The sequence below is a fragment of the Apodemus sylvaticus genome, chromosome 22 (assembly GCF_947179515.1).
Source record: "Apodemus sylvaticus chromosome 22, mApoSyl1.1, whole genome shotgun sequence".
Lineage (NCBI taxonomy): Eukaryota > Metazoa > Chordata > Mammalia > Rodentia > Muridae > Apodemus > Apodemus sylvaticus.
This window is the reverse complement of record NC_067493.1, coordinates 56,905,290-56,920,688: the sequence shown is the minus strand read 5'-3', so window position 1 is coordinate 56,920,688 and position 15,399 is coordinate 56,905,290. Positions and strand designations below refer to the sequence as shown.

General features: G+C 53.5%; 1 long non-coding RNA gene across 2 annotated transcripts; it reads right to left on the bottom strand.

Annotated features, from left to right (window-relative positions):
* Positions 1 to 3,114: 3,114 nt before the first annotated feature.
* LOC127672794 (uncharacterized) lies at positions 3,115 to 14,526 on the bottom strand. 2 transcript variants are annotated; one of them, XR_007975018.1, is made up of 6 exons: positions 14,453 to 14,526; positions 9,939 to 10,087; positions 6,895 to 7,858; positions 6,380 to 6,509; positions 5,228 to 5,986; positions 3,115 to 5,143 (listed from the first exon to the last, which is right to left on the bottom strand). It is a non-coding gene; the product is annotated as an uncharacterized LOC127672794 (long non-coding RNA). The 2 variants fall into 2 exon arrangements; XR_007975017.1 differs by having other exon boundaries at positions 3,115 to 5,986.
* Positions 14,527 to 15,399: the final 873 nt, after the last annotated feature.

Here is a 15,399-nt window from a genome sequence, read left to right as displayed (position 1 = left end):
AGAACTCCAGCCCTGCTACCCTCTCTCTCAGACCATGCGATGGTCTCTCGGCTGCCAGGTAGGCAGACCCCAGAGATCCATCTCTAATGTCTAGTGCTGGGATTACAGCTGCAGGCTACATCTGGCATCCCAAGAGATGAAGTCCGTGTTTACAGCCAACAGGCCTGGGGTTTGCCACATCCTGAGCTTCTCTCTTACTCCACCTGCTTCCCCAGGAATGTCCTAGACTCTTGTTTGGATGCTCTCTAATCCTAAGAGTGTGGCTGGTAACCAGCCACGCCCTCCCTGCCTAGCTCTCCTGATCCCTGCCCCCTTCAGTGTCCCAGGCCCACCACACATAATTGCAGCCACCGAGGACCAGCTACTGTCCCAAACTCAGACCCTGTCAGGCCTTCTGTGAGAAGGCTTCTGTCTAGACTCAGCATCTGGGAGCAGAGCCCTTGCAGCCTCTCTGGGCATTGTTGGTGAAATGTGGCAGATTGGCCATGAGAGGGCAGCAATGAGTACGTACAAGCCGTACCTGGAGGGTAAACAAGCTCTCTCCTCTTGCCCACTGCAACCTGGTGTCACCCCCAGCTCCACAAGGGTCCCCTGGTCTCATGGCTTTCTGTCCCTGCTTCTGGAGGACTCCCCCTTCCCTTAAGGGTTCCTAACTCTCTGGAGCTACACTCCCTGGAGAATTTACAGCCCTTCTGGATATTTCTAACTGGAGTTTGATGTCGTCAGTGAGCCAAAACTTCGTAAGTGTCCTAAACAAGGACTCCAGGCAGGCCATGACCTTGTGCTCATATTGGGCCCACCAGACAGGTGTCTTAGGCTAAGAACTGCTTATAGAGCTCTCAAGAACTGACACTGTAGTTTATAGGAGCTAATGGCCAACACAGACCATAAGGCTATGGACGGAGCCAGTGGCCACACCTACAGAAGGCTGGCTACACGTCTGGCCCCCATGACGCTCAGTAGACAGTATCCTTTCTCCCAGGCTGAGCCACGCCTCAGCCCCAGTTACCACTTTGATTGACATTTGGAAGCTCTGACCCAGACTGGTCACGCATCTACACCCACTAGCTACATCCTCCCGATAGCAACCAAGCTGAGAACCTCCGCCCGCCCCTCGCCAGCCACACCGCCATCCAAGCCGTTAGTGGTAACAGGGAGAGGAGTGTGAGACCTGTTAGTCAGAAAGAAATCCACAGCCATTCATTTCTGCTGGAAGGAACAGACCAGAAAGGCATACATTAGTCCAGAGGAAACGGAGCTGGCAAAAGCCAGGCCAGGAGCCTGGAGCGCCCCCCCATGATGGGCAGGGCTGGCTGCTAGTGGTCAGCCCCTGGGGCAGGCAGGGAGAGGCAGGGATTAGCTGGGGGAGAGCTAGAGTTAGTGCAAAGGAGCCACAGGTTAGCCCAGAGAGGCCATGAGCCTACTGGAGGTGAGGCATGAATCACCTCCAGGTGTGGCCCTGGCGTAGCAGCTGGCGGGCTCTGGGGGAGGCTGGCTGGGGCAGAGGCATGGATAGAAACGGGACCAGGAGCTGGGGTGACTTTCCATCAGCATGTGGGCCTCTAGGATTCACTTCTCAGCGTCCATTTACCCCTCCCATAAGCCCTAAGGCGCTTCCTCTACAGTGGGTCAGGACAACTGGCAGCCCGTCCTCTCTAAGTGTGGAGAGAGTGTTTCTAAACACTTCCCGAGGAAAAAATATCCTCGCACCTACTTCCTGTGTGAAAATGGTCCCAAATAGACTGCCAGTTTAAGATTTCTACCCCCTCAGTGGGGACGACCTGGTTAGCTGACCGTCTATGTGGAGAACCGTCTTACTGGTCATTGGCCATCTTTTCTCAGGCTGGGAGAAAGGCCCTCTTGCAGATTTCCCGATGCCCTCTTCTCAGGCTTCACATGGGAAATGCCTGGCTCTGCTCTGTGCGTGTTTTGTTTTGTTTTTCAGGCCCCTCGCAGGCTTCCTGCTTAGGAAACTCACTTACAGCTTCCAGGTAGGGCTTGAGGTTCAGACACACACCTTTGGCCTTCCGTGCAAGATGGGCAGCATCTGACATTCCTACCCTTCCCCCTGCCCTACATCACAGAGGACCCCAGCTAGGTAGGGCCCGGAATTGCCAATTCTAGAACCATAGGCACCACAATGGTTCCCACAAGATCCTCTGGTCCCATCCACTCCTGGTGGCAACCAGACTTGTGCACAGAGGATAGAGGTCATGCTCAGAGCCCAGCGTCCCACGACCACAGGACAGCCTTCTCTTCCTCCTCCTTCTGGGGCATCACTAATATGGCTGTCCCCTGCCTCAGACCTGGCCTGGACAGCCTGGGGACATCTGCTTGCCAAAAGGAGGGACCAGCCCCCAGGAGGCCCAGAGCTCGGCAGGGCTGGGTTAGTAAGAAGAGAAACCAGTTAGTAGGGCTGGGTTAGTAGGTCAGAGCACAGCACCAGCAGACACACACAGGAGCCACTAGAGAGAAGGCAGCGGGAGGGCCATTAGTTAAGGGGCGGTGGGGTGTGCGTGGGGTGCCCCGGGGTTAGACAATTAGTAATCAAAAGAGGTGCCTATGGGAGAGAATGGCGGCAAGAGGGGAAGAGACGTTAAGGATTCAAAGCACGTGTTTGCCCCAGGTAGAAGGGTCTGTGTGCAGAACACCCGAGATCAGAGAATGGACGTGCCACCCAGTCCCCCCAGCCCGCCCTCGGCATGTCTTTTTCCATTTTGAAGTCCCTGCCATGTGGCAACACCTCCATCACCTCACCACGGGCACCAGGGAAGTAGAAGGGCCCCGTTCTGCCAGCGGCAAGAGGCAGAGTCGGTGAGTCTCGTAAGCATGCCCTGTCCTGCAGGATGGGTCTGCACATAGATCCCAGCCCCCAGGCAGGGAGGGCCTTCCTGAGCCTCGTCTGCTCCGCGCCTCAGCCTCTGGGAAGGCCCCTGGCCTGCAGAGTTAGTAGGGTTTGGCTGCTGCGGGGTTAGTAGGACATGCTCGGGCCAGGTTAGTGGATTAGTCGGTTGACAGCAGGCCAGACATCTCGACGTGTGCCACAGCATCCTGGCCGAGCCCTGGGTTGGTTAGTAGGTTAATCACACCATGCAGCCTTCCCCTCAACCCCCCACCCCCCACTCCCGCACTCAACCCACCACAGGCCTCCTGTCCCCACCAGCCTGGGCATGGAGTCTGACCATGGCAGGGGGTCTGCCTCTATACCTGTCAGCACCCATGGCAGGAATCAAGCCTGACCTCAATGAGCCACGCTGGAAACCCAGAGCTTCCATTTCTAGGCTGTGGGTCTCTGAGATCCACAAATATTACAGATCTTCTAAAAATGTACCCAACTTGTCCTCAGTGCAAACCCCCTGCCTGGTTGTGACCAGCCTCTTCCCAGAAGGATCTTCACACACACATAGACACACACACACACACACACACACACCACAGCATCTTTCCACAAAACAGCTCACCCAGCCACCCCCCCCCCCCCGAGCTGCTGCCCTTGGAAATGAACATCTCTTCCACCACCGACTCCCACGCCTCTGGCTGCTCCCACCATGTGCCCTCCTCTGCAAAGGAAGAACTGCAAGGACCTGGCCTGAGTCCTAAGGCAAAGCTTGGACTCCCTCACACACACACCACCCCTCCAGCTTCTCTTTCCTCCCGGGCGACAATAGGACGCCTGAGCACGCCTTAAACGTTCTCCCTATCACTCTTGGCACTTCTAAAGCCCAACCTCTGTCTCCCAGCATTCTAGATGTTTGAGAAGAAAAATAATTCTGCAGCCAGCCAAGACAGGAAATGTTTCCTCCTTCTGTCCCACCCTGAGTGTCTGAGACGCTCCTCAGCACTTCGAGGCTCTGCAAAGCACTGCCCTGTATTTGACCTGATGAACTTTGCCTTAATTTCTTCCCAAAAGCATGCAGCCAAGCCACACCTTTCTCATCCCCCAAAGTCCTCGCTGGGTCAGCCTGACTAGGAAGCCTCTCCCCAGTTCCAGAGCTGGGGCCTCTCTCTCTCTCACTCCTACTCTGGCCTCTTTTGACTGCCTATTGTCTAATTCTTCCTGGACACAGCTTCTCTCCGCTGACTATGAAACTGTAACCATCTGAGGTGCAGCTGGACAGCACCTGTATTTCCCAAGATGGCTGACCAACAAAAAGAACCATGGTGGGATCCATGTTTTAGCAGGAAACAAGGTCCCTCTCCTCCTGGAAAACAGCAAGCTACCGCAGAGACCATAGGTGGCTACTGCCCCAGACTGGTCAGCAAGGCAGATCCGAGAGGCCCAGCCAGTACCTAACCCAGATGAACCCTCACCTAAACTCCCTAAACTCCCACTGAACAGAACTGTGTGGCACATCTCCTGAGAGCCCAGCACTGAGCCAGGCACAGGGCCTTCTGAGAGCTGCCTGCGCCACCGGGAAAGCATATGACCCATGTGACAATGTAGACATCAAAGCTGGTAGAGACAAGGGCTGCAGCCTCCAGGTACGTCCCCAAGACACCTGTCCCCATCTCACATTCATCTGCTCCTCCCTACGTGAGGAACTCTGAAGGAGAGATTGACTGCTCAGGTTGGTGAGGCCACCCTGTCAGAGTCACCCTCCCAAGAGGCACAGGCTGATTCTCCAGCCCCTCTGTGAAGGCACAGAGAGACAAGGTCATCAAGGATATGCTCAGATGAGGTCGTAAGCCCTGGTCCTGAAATGGCAAGACCGTCACCCTTATGGACAAATCTCCAGAGCCTCCCTCGCTCACTCTGGACACAGAGGAAGGCCCCATGAAGACAGAAGCTACTGCTGACACTTTGGTCTTCCTTTGCCAGCTTCAAGCCCTGCAGTGTGAGTTTCTGGAGCTGAGCACCACAGCCGGGGATGAAGAATAAATACGCAACTGCCTCGCTCCCACCCCAGTCAACGACTGCCTGTTTCTAGACCGTCCCAAGGAAGACTATACAGTGCTCTGTTGCTAGTTGTAGAGGGTCTGTGGCAAGAGGTGGAGAATGGACAGTTATCCCCGGCACTGCGCCCTGAGGAGAATAAGGGCCAGCCTCTGTCCTTCCACAGCTATGCAATATGGATTGCATAAAGCCTTTGTAACCACAGACTGGGAGCAGCCCATTCTCCAGTGACCGGAAGAAGCTATGAGCCTTCCTACTGGGTCTCCCTATCTTAGAGAGCCCCCCATTCTCCAGTGACCGGAGGAAGCTGGGGGTTGGGCTTCTGCCGTGAACCTCCCTACTGGGTCTCCTTATCTTAGAGCACCCCCATCTCTTCCCAAGCTCCCTTCCTGTGCTGAATAGCACAGGGGCTAGCCAGGTTCCTCCCAGGCCAGGACTGGCTAGCTGTCCTCTCCCCACAGCCAGCAGGGAGCTAAGCATCATCCAGGAAGCACCCAAACAGACGCATCACTCAAGCAGCAAAGAAAGAAAGAAAGAAAGAAAGAAAGAAAGAAAGAAAGAAAGAGAGAGAGAGAGAGAGAGAGAGAGAGAGAGAGAGAAAGAAAGAAAGAAAGAAAGAAAGAAAGAAAACAAAAGAAAACAAAAGAAAACAAAAGAAAACAAAAGGAAAAGGGGGTAAAGGAAAGAGAAAAAAAAAACAGACAAAAGACAGACATTGGGCAGCTCTTACTCCGTGCCCATGGAGTCCCTGCCCTACCCACAGGTCCTTTGAGACACCACCCTGTGGCCCGGAGGGGGCCTAGCTCCACCCCATCTCGAGAGACTGGAGGATTCCAGTCCACATGGGATGAGGAGAGGCCTCAGGTTCTAAACTACAGCCTCCCCGTGACCCCTGGAGCTGTCCATCAAAGGCAAGGTGAATCCTAAGTAGTATATCTTCCAGGAATGGCTCTTCTTTGGGAACTCCGTCTCAGGTACTGGGAAGGAAAGGGTCTTCAGGGAGACAGGTTGCTCCCCAGTTCCAGGAGGTCAGAATCCAAGGGATCCCCAGGGCTCCAAGACAGATCAGGGTCTGTAGATGCGCAAAGCTGTCTGGGGGAGGCACAAGAAAAGAAGGTTAGAGCACCCCAAATACCCTTAGTCTACGTATGAGGGCTCCCAACATACAAACATACACAGCAGCTCTTCCTCCCCGCCCGTGGAGTCCCCGCCCTACCCAGGGGCAGGAGGCAGAGCTTGGAACACAAATCTTACAGAATAAACTTAGACAGGAAATGGTAAAGGAATCAGTAGATGGGGTTCACTCAAAGGATCAGCAGAAAGCCAATGGCAGGTGACTCAGAGTGACCCCAGGAGGCCAGCATCCAAGAAGGGGTGGAGTGGACTCAGGAGGAGACCTCCAGAGTCTCCAATGGCTTCATCTGAGACCCTGTGTACACCCCACCCTGCACACGGACACAGCACCTCACAGGACAGAGAGCTTACCCGCTTGCTGAGCTATGGTGATGTGCTTTTGTACTTGAAGATCTCAGAGGGTGGTACCGTCTCTCTGTCGTTCACCCCTGGACACCTGGCATCATCACCTTAAAGGTCAGGTTCATATCTATGTGAGGGACTGGAGAGATGGCTCAGTGAGTAAGAGCACTGACTGCTCTTCCAAAGGTCCTGAGTTCAAATCCCAGTAACCACATGGTGGCTTACAACCATCCGTAATGAGATTTGATGCCCTCTTCTGCTGTGTCTGAAGACAGCTACAATGTACTTAGATATAATAAATAAAAATAAATCTTTAAAAATAAAAGCTTCTTCTTATCTGTGTGAGGTGATGACACACACACACCCAGAGCCTCCACTGGGAGGGGGTTCAGATCGTTCCTCCCCTACTGAGGTCATGCACAGCCAACCTTCTGTTTGCGGCTCCCAGGCCTCCTGAGAGGCAGGTCATGGGAGAGAATATGAGACAGAGGACCACCCACCCTCCTAAAAGGAAGCATACTTACCTGACACCATTACATCATTGACATCACGGAAGGCCTAGCTCCTAGCTCCTCCCCAACACAGACATCACTGGATGACTCTGGAAGACAGAAGACCCCATCTCCCCCATACCCACATACACCCTGCGCCCCAGGAGATGACCATGCCCAAGCCCTGCCTTGCCTCAGGATCCATCAGCCTTCTCCTCCTCTGTCACCTAGAGCATTGTGGGTTCTTGTTTGGCCCAGGAAAACTCAGAGTAAACTGAGCAGCTAGGGGACAACAGAGGCGGGTATCGGACAGAAGGGGGATCTGGACTTCTGAGCTTAGTACTATCCTGGCTGCTAGAAGCCTGTGCCTCTCTCTAATCCCTGCCCTGTCACACAAGGGTACTATAGTGGCCATTCAAGGCATAGCTGGAAAATGAAAGCCCTCTGCCCACCTCAGTTCCCATTCTTTCCTGTGACTCCCACAAAAAAAAAAAAACAGGTGGTCTGCAGGTGGTGCAGGGCTCGTGTGGACCACTGCATGTCACCAGGGTAGAGGAGAGAAGGGAGCACCCTGAATCCCACCTCAAGACTCAGATTCGCTCTTTCCTGACAGTCATGCTACATCTGTTCTCTAAACCCCGAGCCAAGAAAGGTGAGGCGTCTCGCGGCTGCACTTAGAGCCTCCTGCCACGGGATCCTGGAGCTGAGTGGAGGAATGGCCCCTCGGGGAACCCTGAGGAGGTCCCCATGAGTCTGCAAGACCCAGGAGCCTGTTCAAGCTTACAAATGGTATCTTCAAGAGCCACAGGACATCCATCCACCCTCCCTCCCTTTGGGGCTTCCGGAGCTGACCCTTTCTCAAGTGTACCAGCAGAGAGTGGGCGGGCGGGCGGGCGGGCTGGTGAAGGGCTACTTATCTGCCAGGCTGCTTTGCAGGGTGGCCATGACCTTTCCCAAATCCCTCCACTCCTCCTCCACCTGGGAACCAGCAGGAGCTCTGTGAACAAACCCACAGCGACCCTGTCACAGGGTGCGGAAGCAGAATCCTGGTCACTGTGAGGACAGTGAAGGTTTCCAGGGAACCCTAGTTCCTGGATCAGGCTGATTCAAAGAAAGCTGTGAGTTTGGGAGCCACACAAACCAGGGTGAGGCTGTGGCTCTCCAACCCCACACACAGCACGTGTGACTCTGAATTGTTCTTCTGGAAACTTAGCCAGGATCTTTACCAATTAATCAGTGACTTGAATTCAGAAATACAGACCACGGCCCCTGTTTTAATAGGAGTTTGTGTTCATAACCAAGAACTAAGTTGGGGAGGAAAGGGTTTATTCAGTTTACACTTCCACCTTGTTGTTCATCACCAAAGGAAGTCAGGACTGGAACTCAAGTAGGGCAGAAACCTGGAGGCAGGAGCTGATGCAGAGCCCACGGAGGGGTGCTGCTTACTGGCTTGCTTCCCCTGGCTTGCTCAACTTGCTTTCTTATAGAACCCAGGACCACCAGCCCAGGGCTGGCCCCACCCACAATGGGCCGGCCACCCTTGATCACTAATTGAGAAAATGCCTTACAGCTGGATCTCATGGAGGCGTTTCCTCAAGAGAGGCTCCTTTCTCTGTGATAACTCCAGCATGTGTCAAGCTGGCACACAGAACCAGTCAGCACAGCCCCTCAGCAGAAACACAGGCTGCATTTATACTCAGCCATCATACAACCCTGGTGGGAACACACCCCAGGTAGGAAACATGGGTCCAATTAAAATCCCTAAGGAACAGATGAGATGTACCACCACACGGTGGCATCAACTGGACAGTAAAAATGATTTAGTTATTGATTGACACAGCCTGGACAAGCCACAGGAGTCATGCTAAGAAAAGCCAGACCTAGAACTAGGTGTGGTGGTACCCTCCTGGAATCTCAGCACTGTGGAGACTAAGACAGAAAGATCATGAGTTCAAGGCCAGCCTGGATTAAATATTCTCTCTCCCTCCCTCCCTCCCTCACACACACACACAAGATTTAAAAACAAAAACTAAGATGAGTAGTGGGTGTGGCCAATTTTATACAAAATGTCCATAGGACAATGAGTAGCAGTACAAAGTAGCTTACCACTGACCTTGGCTCAGAGTGGAACAGGAATGGATTCCCAGGTTTGGGCAATCTCAGTGGGGGCAGAAAATAGTCATATGACATTGTCATTAAACAGAAATGCAGGGTGTGGTGACCGTGGTCAAAATGTCTGGATTGTACCCTTGAAACAGGAGTGGGGCGCTGTGCTTAAGGTGTACAAGAAAGGGCTGAGTTCCTGAGAAAGGGCGGGACCAAGGGGCACACCCCTGATCTACAGTGGGGTCCTCAGCAGGCTGAGCCTCGGAGGGCACACAAAAGCAAGAGACACACAGACATTTCTTTTGTTTGGGGTGTTTTTAAGCTTCTAAAAATGTTTATGAGTCTGAGTGTTTTGCCTGTATGTCTGTGTACCATGTGTGTACAGAGTATCTAAGGTCAGAATGGGGGTGGTCAGATCTCCTGAAACTGGAGTTACAGTTGCAAGCAAGCCACCATGTGGGTGCTACATATCAAACCCGGGCCCTCTGCAAAGACTTTCAGTGCTCTGAATCACTGAGTCCATCCCTCCAGCCCCTGGTTTTTGACTCCTTACTGTTTGTCTACTGCTTGCTTGTTTTGAGACAGAGTCTCAAATAGCCTGGGCTGGCTTCAAGCTCACAATGTAACCGCAGTTAACTTTGAACTGGGATTGCAGGCTCGTGGTACCACTTTGGCTCCTGGTGTGCTGGGGCTCAAACCTGGAACTTTCTGAATGCTAGGTAAACACTCTACCTGCCCCAAGCACATTATTTTGTACACGAATTTAAAAAAAAAAAAAAAAAAAAACAAGCTAATCACACATCTGTGGGGTTGTTCTTTACTAAAAGGTATTTATGAAAGAACCAGAGCTAAGAAACTCATGGTCAGGGCTTGTATGAACTATGGACCTGGCTCATGGCTCTTCCAAGACCAGGCCCCTCTGGAAACAGTAGGCAACAGACTAGCACCCATGAGACATAGGTCTCTCCTACCTTGAGGTTCAGGAGACTTGGTCCCTGTGTTGTGACAGAGGCAACTCGGTAAAGCCGTTGGCCTCCACCACCCAGATCCCTGCTTCACCCACAGGTACCACTGAGACAGGTCAGCCATGTCCATGTGATGAGAAGAGACGGGCCTCCAACTATCACAGAGAGAGAGAGAGAGAGACAGGAATGAGAGGTGGGTGTCCAGGGCTGGCCACACCTCAACATCACCACAACAGAGCTCTTCGGAGAGCGCTGGGAAGGGTACAGGCATGGAACCCAGAGAAACCCACCATGACTTTGCATCTTGGCTTTGTCTTTCTTTTTTGAAACTGGGTCCTACCATGTAGCCCAGGCTAGCCTCGAACTCAGACTCCCCTCAAACTTGAAGTCTTCCTTTCTCAGTCTCCCAAGCACTGAGCTGAGCCTGTCCACAGAATGACTGTGACATTTGTTGTCACTGTGATCTGTTACATGAGATGATAGGACAGGCCACCAACCCTCAGGGCATCGTCTTGGTGGTGTAATGGTTGACTATACAGCACACTCATGCTGCCCGAGAAATGTACACGAACATCAAAGAGCTGCCAGGAGGTAAAATGGCCCAGGGCTGCACTGGAGTTTCCTGGTATTGCTGCTCTTTCAGCCTAACCCAGGGATAAAAAATCTCTGCTCTCATTTCGGAGGCAGACAAGAGCGGCTGGCACAAACTACTTTGGAGGCTCTGGTACCCAGAGCACCAGAAGCCCCTGGGAATGCAAGCAGCACCTTCCAGAGATCTGCAGGGAACTTGCACTCGGGCAGGGGACAGAGCACAACTGAGAGCATGCAGAGCCAGAGGGGTGGAAAGAAATGCAAAAGGCAGAAAAAGGGACCCAGCTAAGACCAATTGGGGTGTGGTCCACATTCTACAGAGGAGACAGATGGGTGGTGAGACCCACAGACGCTGTGGACATCCAAATGTTTAATGTGCATCCAAGTCAGCTTACTGCAGCTGCGTTCATGGCCCCCAGGTGACTCATTAGCTCTCCTTTTAAGGGACAGGTGCGGAAGCACCTTGTCACTCACAGGCATACCTTAGATCCAGGCTTGAAACCTGACACCGGTCTAAATTGCTGGGTAGTCACATGACCTTTGTCTCTATTTTCTCACCCCGCTGATATCTAAGTGCAAGGGTTTTTTTCCCTTTTTTCTTTCTTTTTTTCCCTCTTTTTTAGAGAGAAGAAAGGAGAGAGACAGAGAGAGAGACACATGCAGAGAGAGAGAGACAGAGAGAGAGAGACAGAGACAGACAGAGACAGACAGAGACAGAGAGACAGAGAGACAGAGAGACAGGCTGGCCTAGAACTTGCTAAGATGACTGTGAACTGCTCCACCCACCATGTGTTGAGGCCACAGACACAAGCCAACCCCCATCTCTAAGCAGTTTATCTTCCCCACACCGAGACTGCGCCAGGGTAAGCTCGGGCTTGTTTTTATTGTCTCCTATGCCTCAGGGACACAATGGTCAAGACTCTCATTCCCCTTGGCTCCTCCAGAGGGACCACCTGGCACCAAGAGGGGGAGGGGACACCTGCCCCATCAGTGCAGGAAAGAATGAGAGACAGATGTCACCCTCAGCCAGCTGGTGCCTCTGAGAGTCCTGACTATTGTTTCTCAGAATGACAAAGGAGCCAGGCCTCAAAAGCGGGGTGGGGAATGGGGGTGGGTGGGGGGGTGTCCCCTGGGAACAGAGGACTGAGCCGCAAGCTATTCACTGGCCCATTGAACCTGCACAAAAGGCCCGGTGCCCCAGAATCATACTGTCCCAATGGCAGAAGGTCACCCAGAAGGGTAGCCCTGTCCAGAGGCACACAGCCAGACCAAGACAGGTAGCACATGCGTGAGCTGGACCAGCAGGCGTGGTACAGTTGTCTGCCCTCACTAAGGTGGCTGGCCTGGTTCGCAGCCAGCAACCCATCATTCTTATTTCTGTCTTCTCCAAAGCTTTGAAGTCCTTGTTTTTAATTAAATTTAGGAAGGTGGGTTTCAAGGGAAAAAAAGTACCAAAAGTATACGTTTTTAATAATCTGGACAGGGTGTAGTGATGTAGCCCAGGTTGGCCTTCAATCTGTGATCCTTACCCAGGTACAATGGGTAATTTAAAGCATTCTTTTAATCCCAAGTGCTTGGAAGGCAGATGCAGATGGACCCTCTGTGAGCGCCAGGCCATCCTGGTGTACACAGTGAGATCCGATCCTGCCTAAAAAAGTAATCCTCCTGCCTCAGCCTCCCAAGTATTGATGTCATCTCAAGATAACAGGGGTGAGTGGCCATTTGGATTTGCATGGTTTCCCTCCCTCCCTCTATTGATCCCTCCCACACCCTTTCCCCTCTCTTTCTTTCTTTCTTTCTTTCTTTCTTTCTTTCTTTCTTTCTTTCTTTCTTTCTTTCTGTTCTTTTCTTTTCTTTCTTACACAGAGTCTCACTACACAGCCCTGACTGGCTCAAAACTCACTTTGGTAGCCGAGGCTATTCTCAATCTTGCCATCCTCCTGCTTCACACCACTAAGCCCTGAGACTGCAAGTACCATGCCTGGATAACATTCCTTTTTCTTTTTTCTTTTTTCTTTTTCTTTTTTTTCCTTTTTTCTTATTCTTTTCTTTTTTCTTTTTTCTTTCTTTCTTTCTTTCTTTCTTTCTTTCTTTCTTTTTTTTTTTTGATTTGGTTTTTTCGAGACAGGGTTTCTCTGTATAGCCCTGGCTGTCCTGGAACTCACTCGGTAGACCAGGCTGGCCTTGAACTCAGAAATCCACTTGCCTCTGCCTCCCAGAGTGCTGGGATTACAGGTATGCGCCACCACCGCCCGGCTAACATTCCTTTTTCTGTGGTTGTTTAAAAAAGTTGCCTTCAACCAACCGGCTGGAAAAGCTCTTGGGACTCTGAAGATGTCAAATGTTCTCCACCATCCTCCCCACACACACCCCGTTACGGGGTGGGGGGAATAGGTTAAATTTTCTGCAAGGTCAGCGTAGGGCAAACTTCAGATCCATTCTCAACCGCAAAGGATATATAAAAAGACAAAATTTAGGGTGTACAGAGGTTAAAGTTGTTAACCCAGAATTCTTTCAATAGGATATCAACCAAACTCAAACTCGGGGTAGGGTGAGTTCAGTGCCCTTCCCAAAGCAGGGAACAGATGGGGTGGCCCCAGGAAACCGTTTGCCCCGACTGCTGATTGCATCTGAAGCTGGGGTGGTGGGGGGCAGTTCTTGGGCCCAGAGGACCACGCTCCGGCATCCGGAGCGATTCTGAGCACCTCCAGATGTGCAGCCCCGCCCTAGATGTGCTGACGCAGATCGGGGCCACGTGGCGGGACACTGGCTCACTTGAGGGGAGCCCCAGAGTGTGGGGTTACTCATCCCTGCCCGCTGCTCTCCACACACGGAGACGCCTCCTGGGAAGAGCGCTCTGGGGAGGCAGCAAGGCTGCGCCCAGCTCAGCGCGATGCTGGCAGCGAGAAAAACAAAACACCTTCCAGCTTCCAGCAAGTTCTCGCTCAGCTCTCGTTCCCTGAGCCCCTCCCTGCAGCAGGTGGGGGCGTTTTCCTGGCGCGACTCCTCTCCGCAGTGGGGTGTGTGCGCCAGCGATCCCCGACGCCTGGCGTCCTGTGCTCGGGAGTCTTGGACGAAAGTGGGGAGGCAGGGGTCCCCGGAATCCCTCTAAGCACTAACCTCGCTCGCGCTCTGGGTGAAAGAGATCTAGACCTTTCCCTCCCAAACCCCCAGCTTCTGCAGAGAGTGTCTCAGAGCCCAGGAGGGTTGAGGAACCGAGCTAGTGAGTTCTGGGGTCACTCCAGACTGTTTTAGAGATGCCATGTGGGCTTCAGAGTCTGTCTTTTCGGATTCAAAAATCATAGGCTGGGTGACCTTGGACAGACAGCTAACCCTCTCTGGACCTCCTTTTTCTTGTCTTTAAAATGGGTTAATGCCACCTCGCGGGACTGTTGTGCCAAAGCTGTGACTCCCCCGAGGATGTGCAATCACCATCCAGAGCGATGTCGCAATGAAGTGCGGAGATGCACCGGTTTTGAGGCTGCGCTGGACGCCCCAGGTCTGGGATGAGTCCCATAAGTGGAGGAAGGGTAAGGGCTGGGCGTGGGGGGAAGGGAGTCAGAGACACCACCCGCTACCCACCCCACCCCCCCTATGCTAAGACTGCCTGGGCACAGTCCCCAGCCTGAACGGTTACCTGCTAACCTTGTGGGTTGGTGTGTACCGGAGTCCCCACGCCCATGTGCATCTAGCTGTGGGGGAAGGGAAGGGTCTTTGTTCCCCCTCAGACCATAACTACCAGACCCTGAGCATCCTGTGTTCCATTCCCATGGTCCAGCCACTGGATCCTCACATCTGGCCATTACGGGTTGGGAGCCCCGTCACCCACTCAGCGCGGTCCACCATTGCCCTGGGACTGTGGGACCCCCGTCGCCCTCCCGAGGATCAGGTGCGCACGGCAGGGAGTGGGAATGGCGACCCTGGCTTACCTCGGTTCCTCGCTCCTGCGGCTGGAGTGCAAAGGGCTCTTTGTGCCCAGCTCTTAACAGAACTGGGGGAGTCCTGCAAGCACCTCCCCTCGCAAACTCCTCCCCGCACTGGTCCGCAGCCTCCCTCCCTACGGCCCCCCAGCGCAGCCGGCGTCGTCTTCGCGTTTACTGCAGCGCCCATGAAATTTTAATGCAGGAGCGGCTGGCGGGCGGAGGTGCCGCACCCGGCCTCGGGCGTGGGGGTGGGGTGGGGCGCACGGACAAGCACCCATCTTGCGGTCCTAGACATGGGGTGCGCATCTCCCCCCTCCCACGACACTCCTCCCCCCCCCCTCCGCGCCTCACAAAGGGTCTACTGCGAGCCTCAGCCTCAGCATCCCGGCCTGCGGCGCTGCCATAGCAACGCTGGCCAGTGGAGAGGCGCGCGACGGTCGGAGGCGCGACCGCGGACCTGGCGCCTGGGCGAGGAGCACTGCCTAGAATCCCAGAAGAGAACCGAGTATCCGTGCTTGGTTCGCAGTGCCAGGGCGTGGTTCCTCGGGAACTCTGTCAGGAAGACGCCTTCCTAGCCAGGGCAAGATTCGAACCCAAGTCTATGGCAGACGCCCCTAATTTTGGCATCGGCTCTGCCTGCACCCCCTAGCACCATCATGGGCTTTACAGGGGTGCTAAAGAGTCGCTAAAAGCTGTGGTTCTGTAATGCTCCAGGCTAGCACCAACCACACACATGAGACCATGATGTAATTGTCACCTCCTAAGCCCCACTATAGTATCCCTGGGCCAAAACTTGTGAAATGGGACCAAGAGGCAACTCTGATGCCTCTTCCAGTAGAGGAACCTCTGTGCTAGAACATTCCACCTACTTCTAGAACTGGCGCTGGTCCTCAGCTTAAATTTCAGCTCTGTCACGCCCTTGACCCTTGACCAGATGTGACCCCATGAGCATG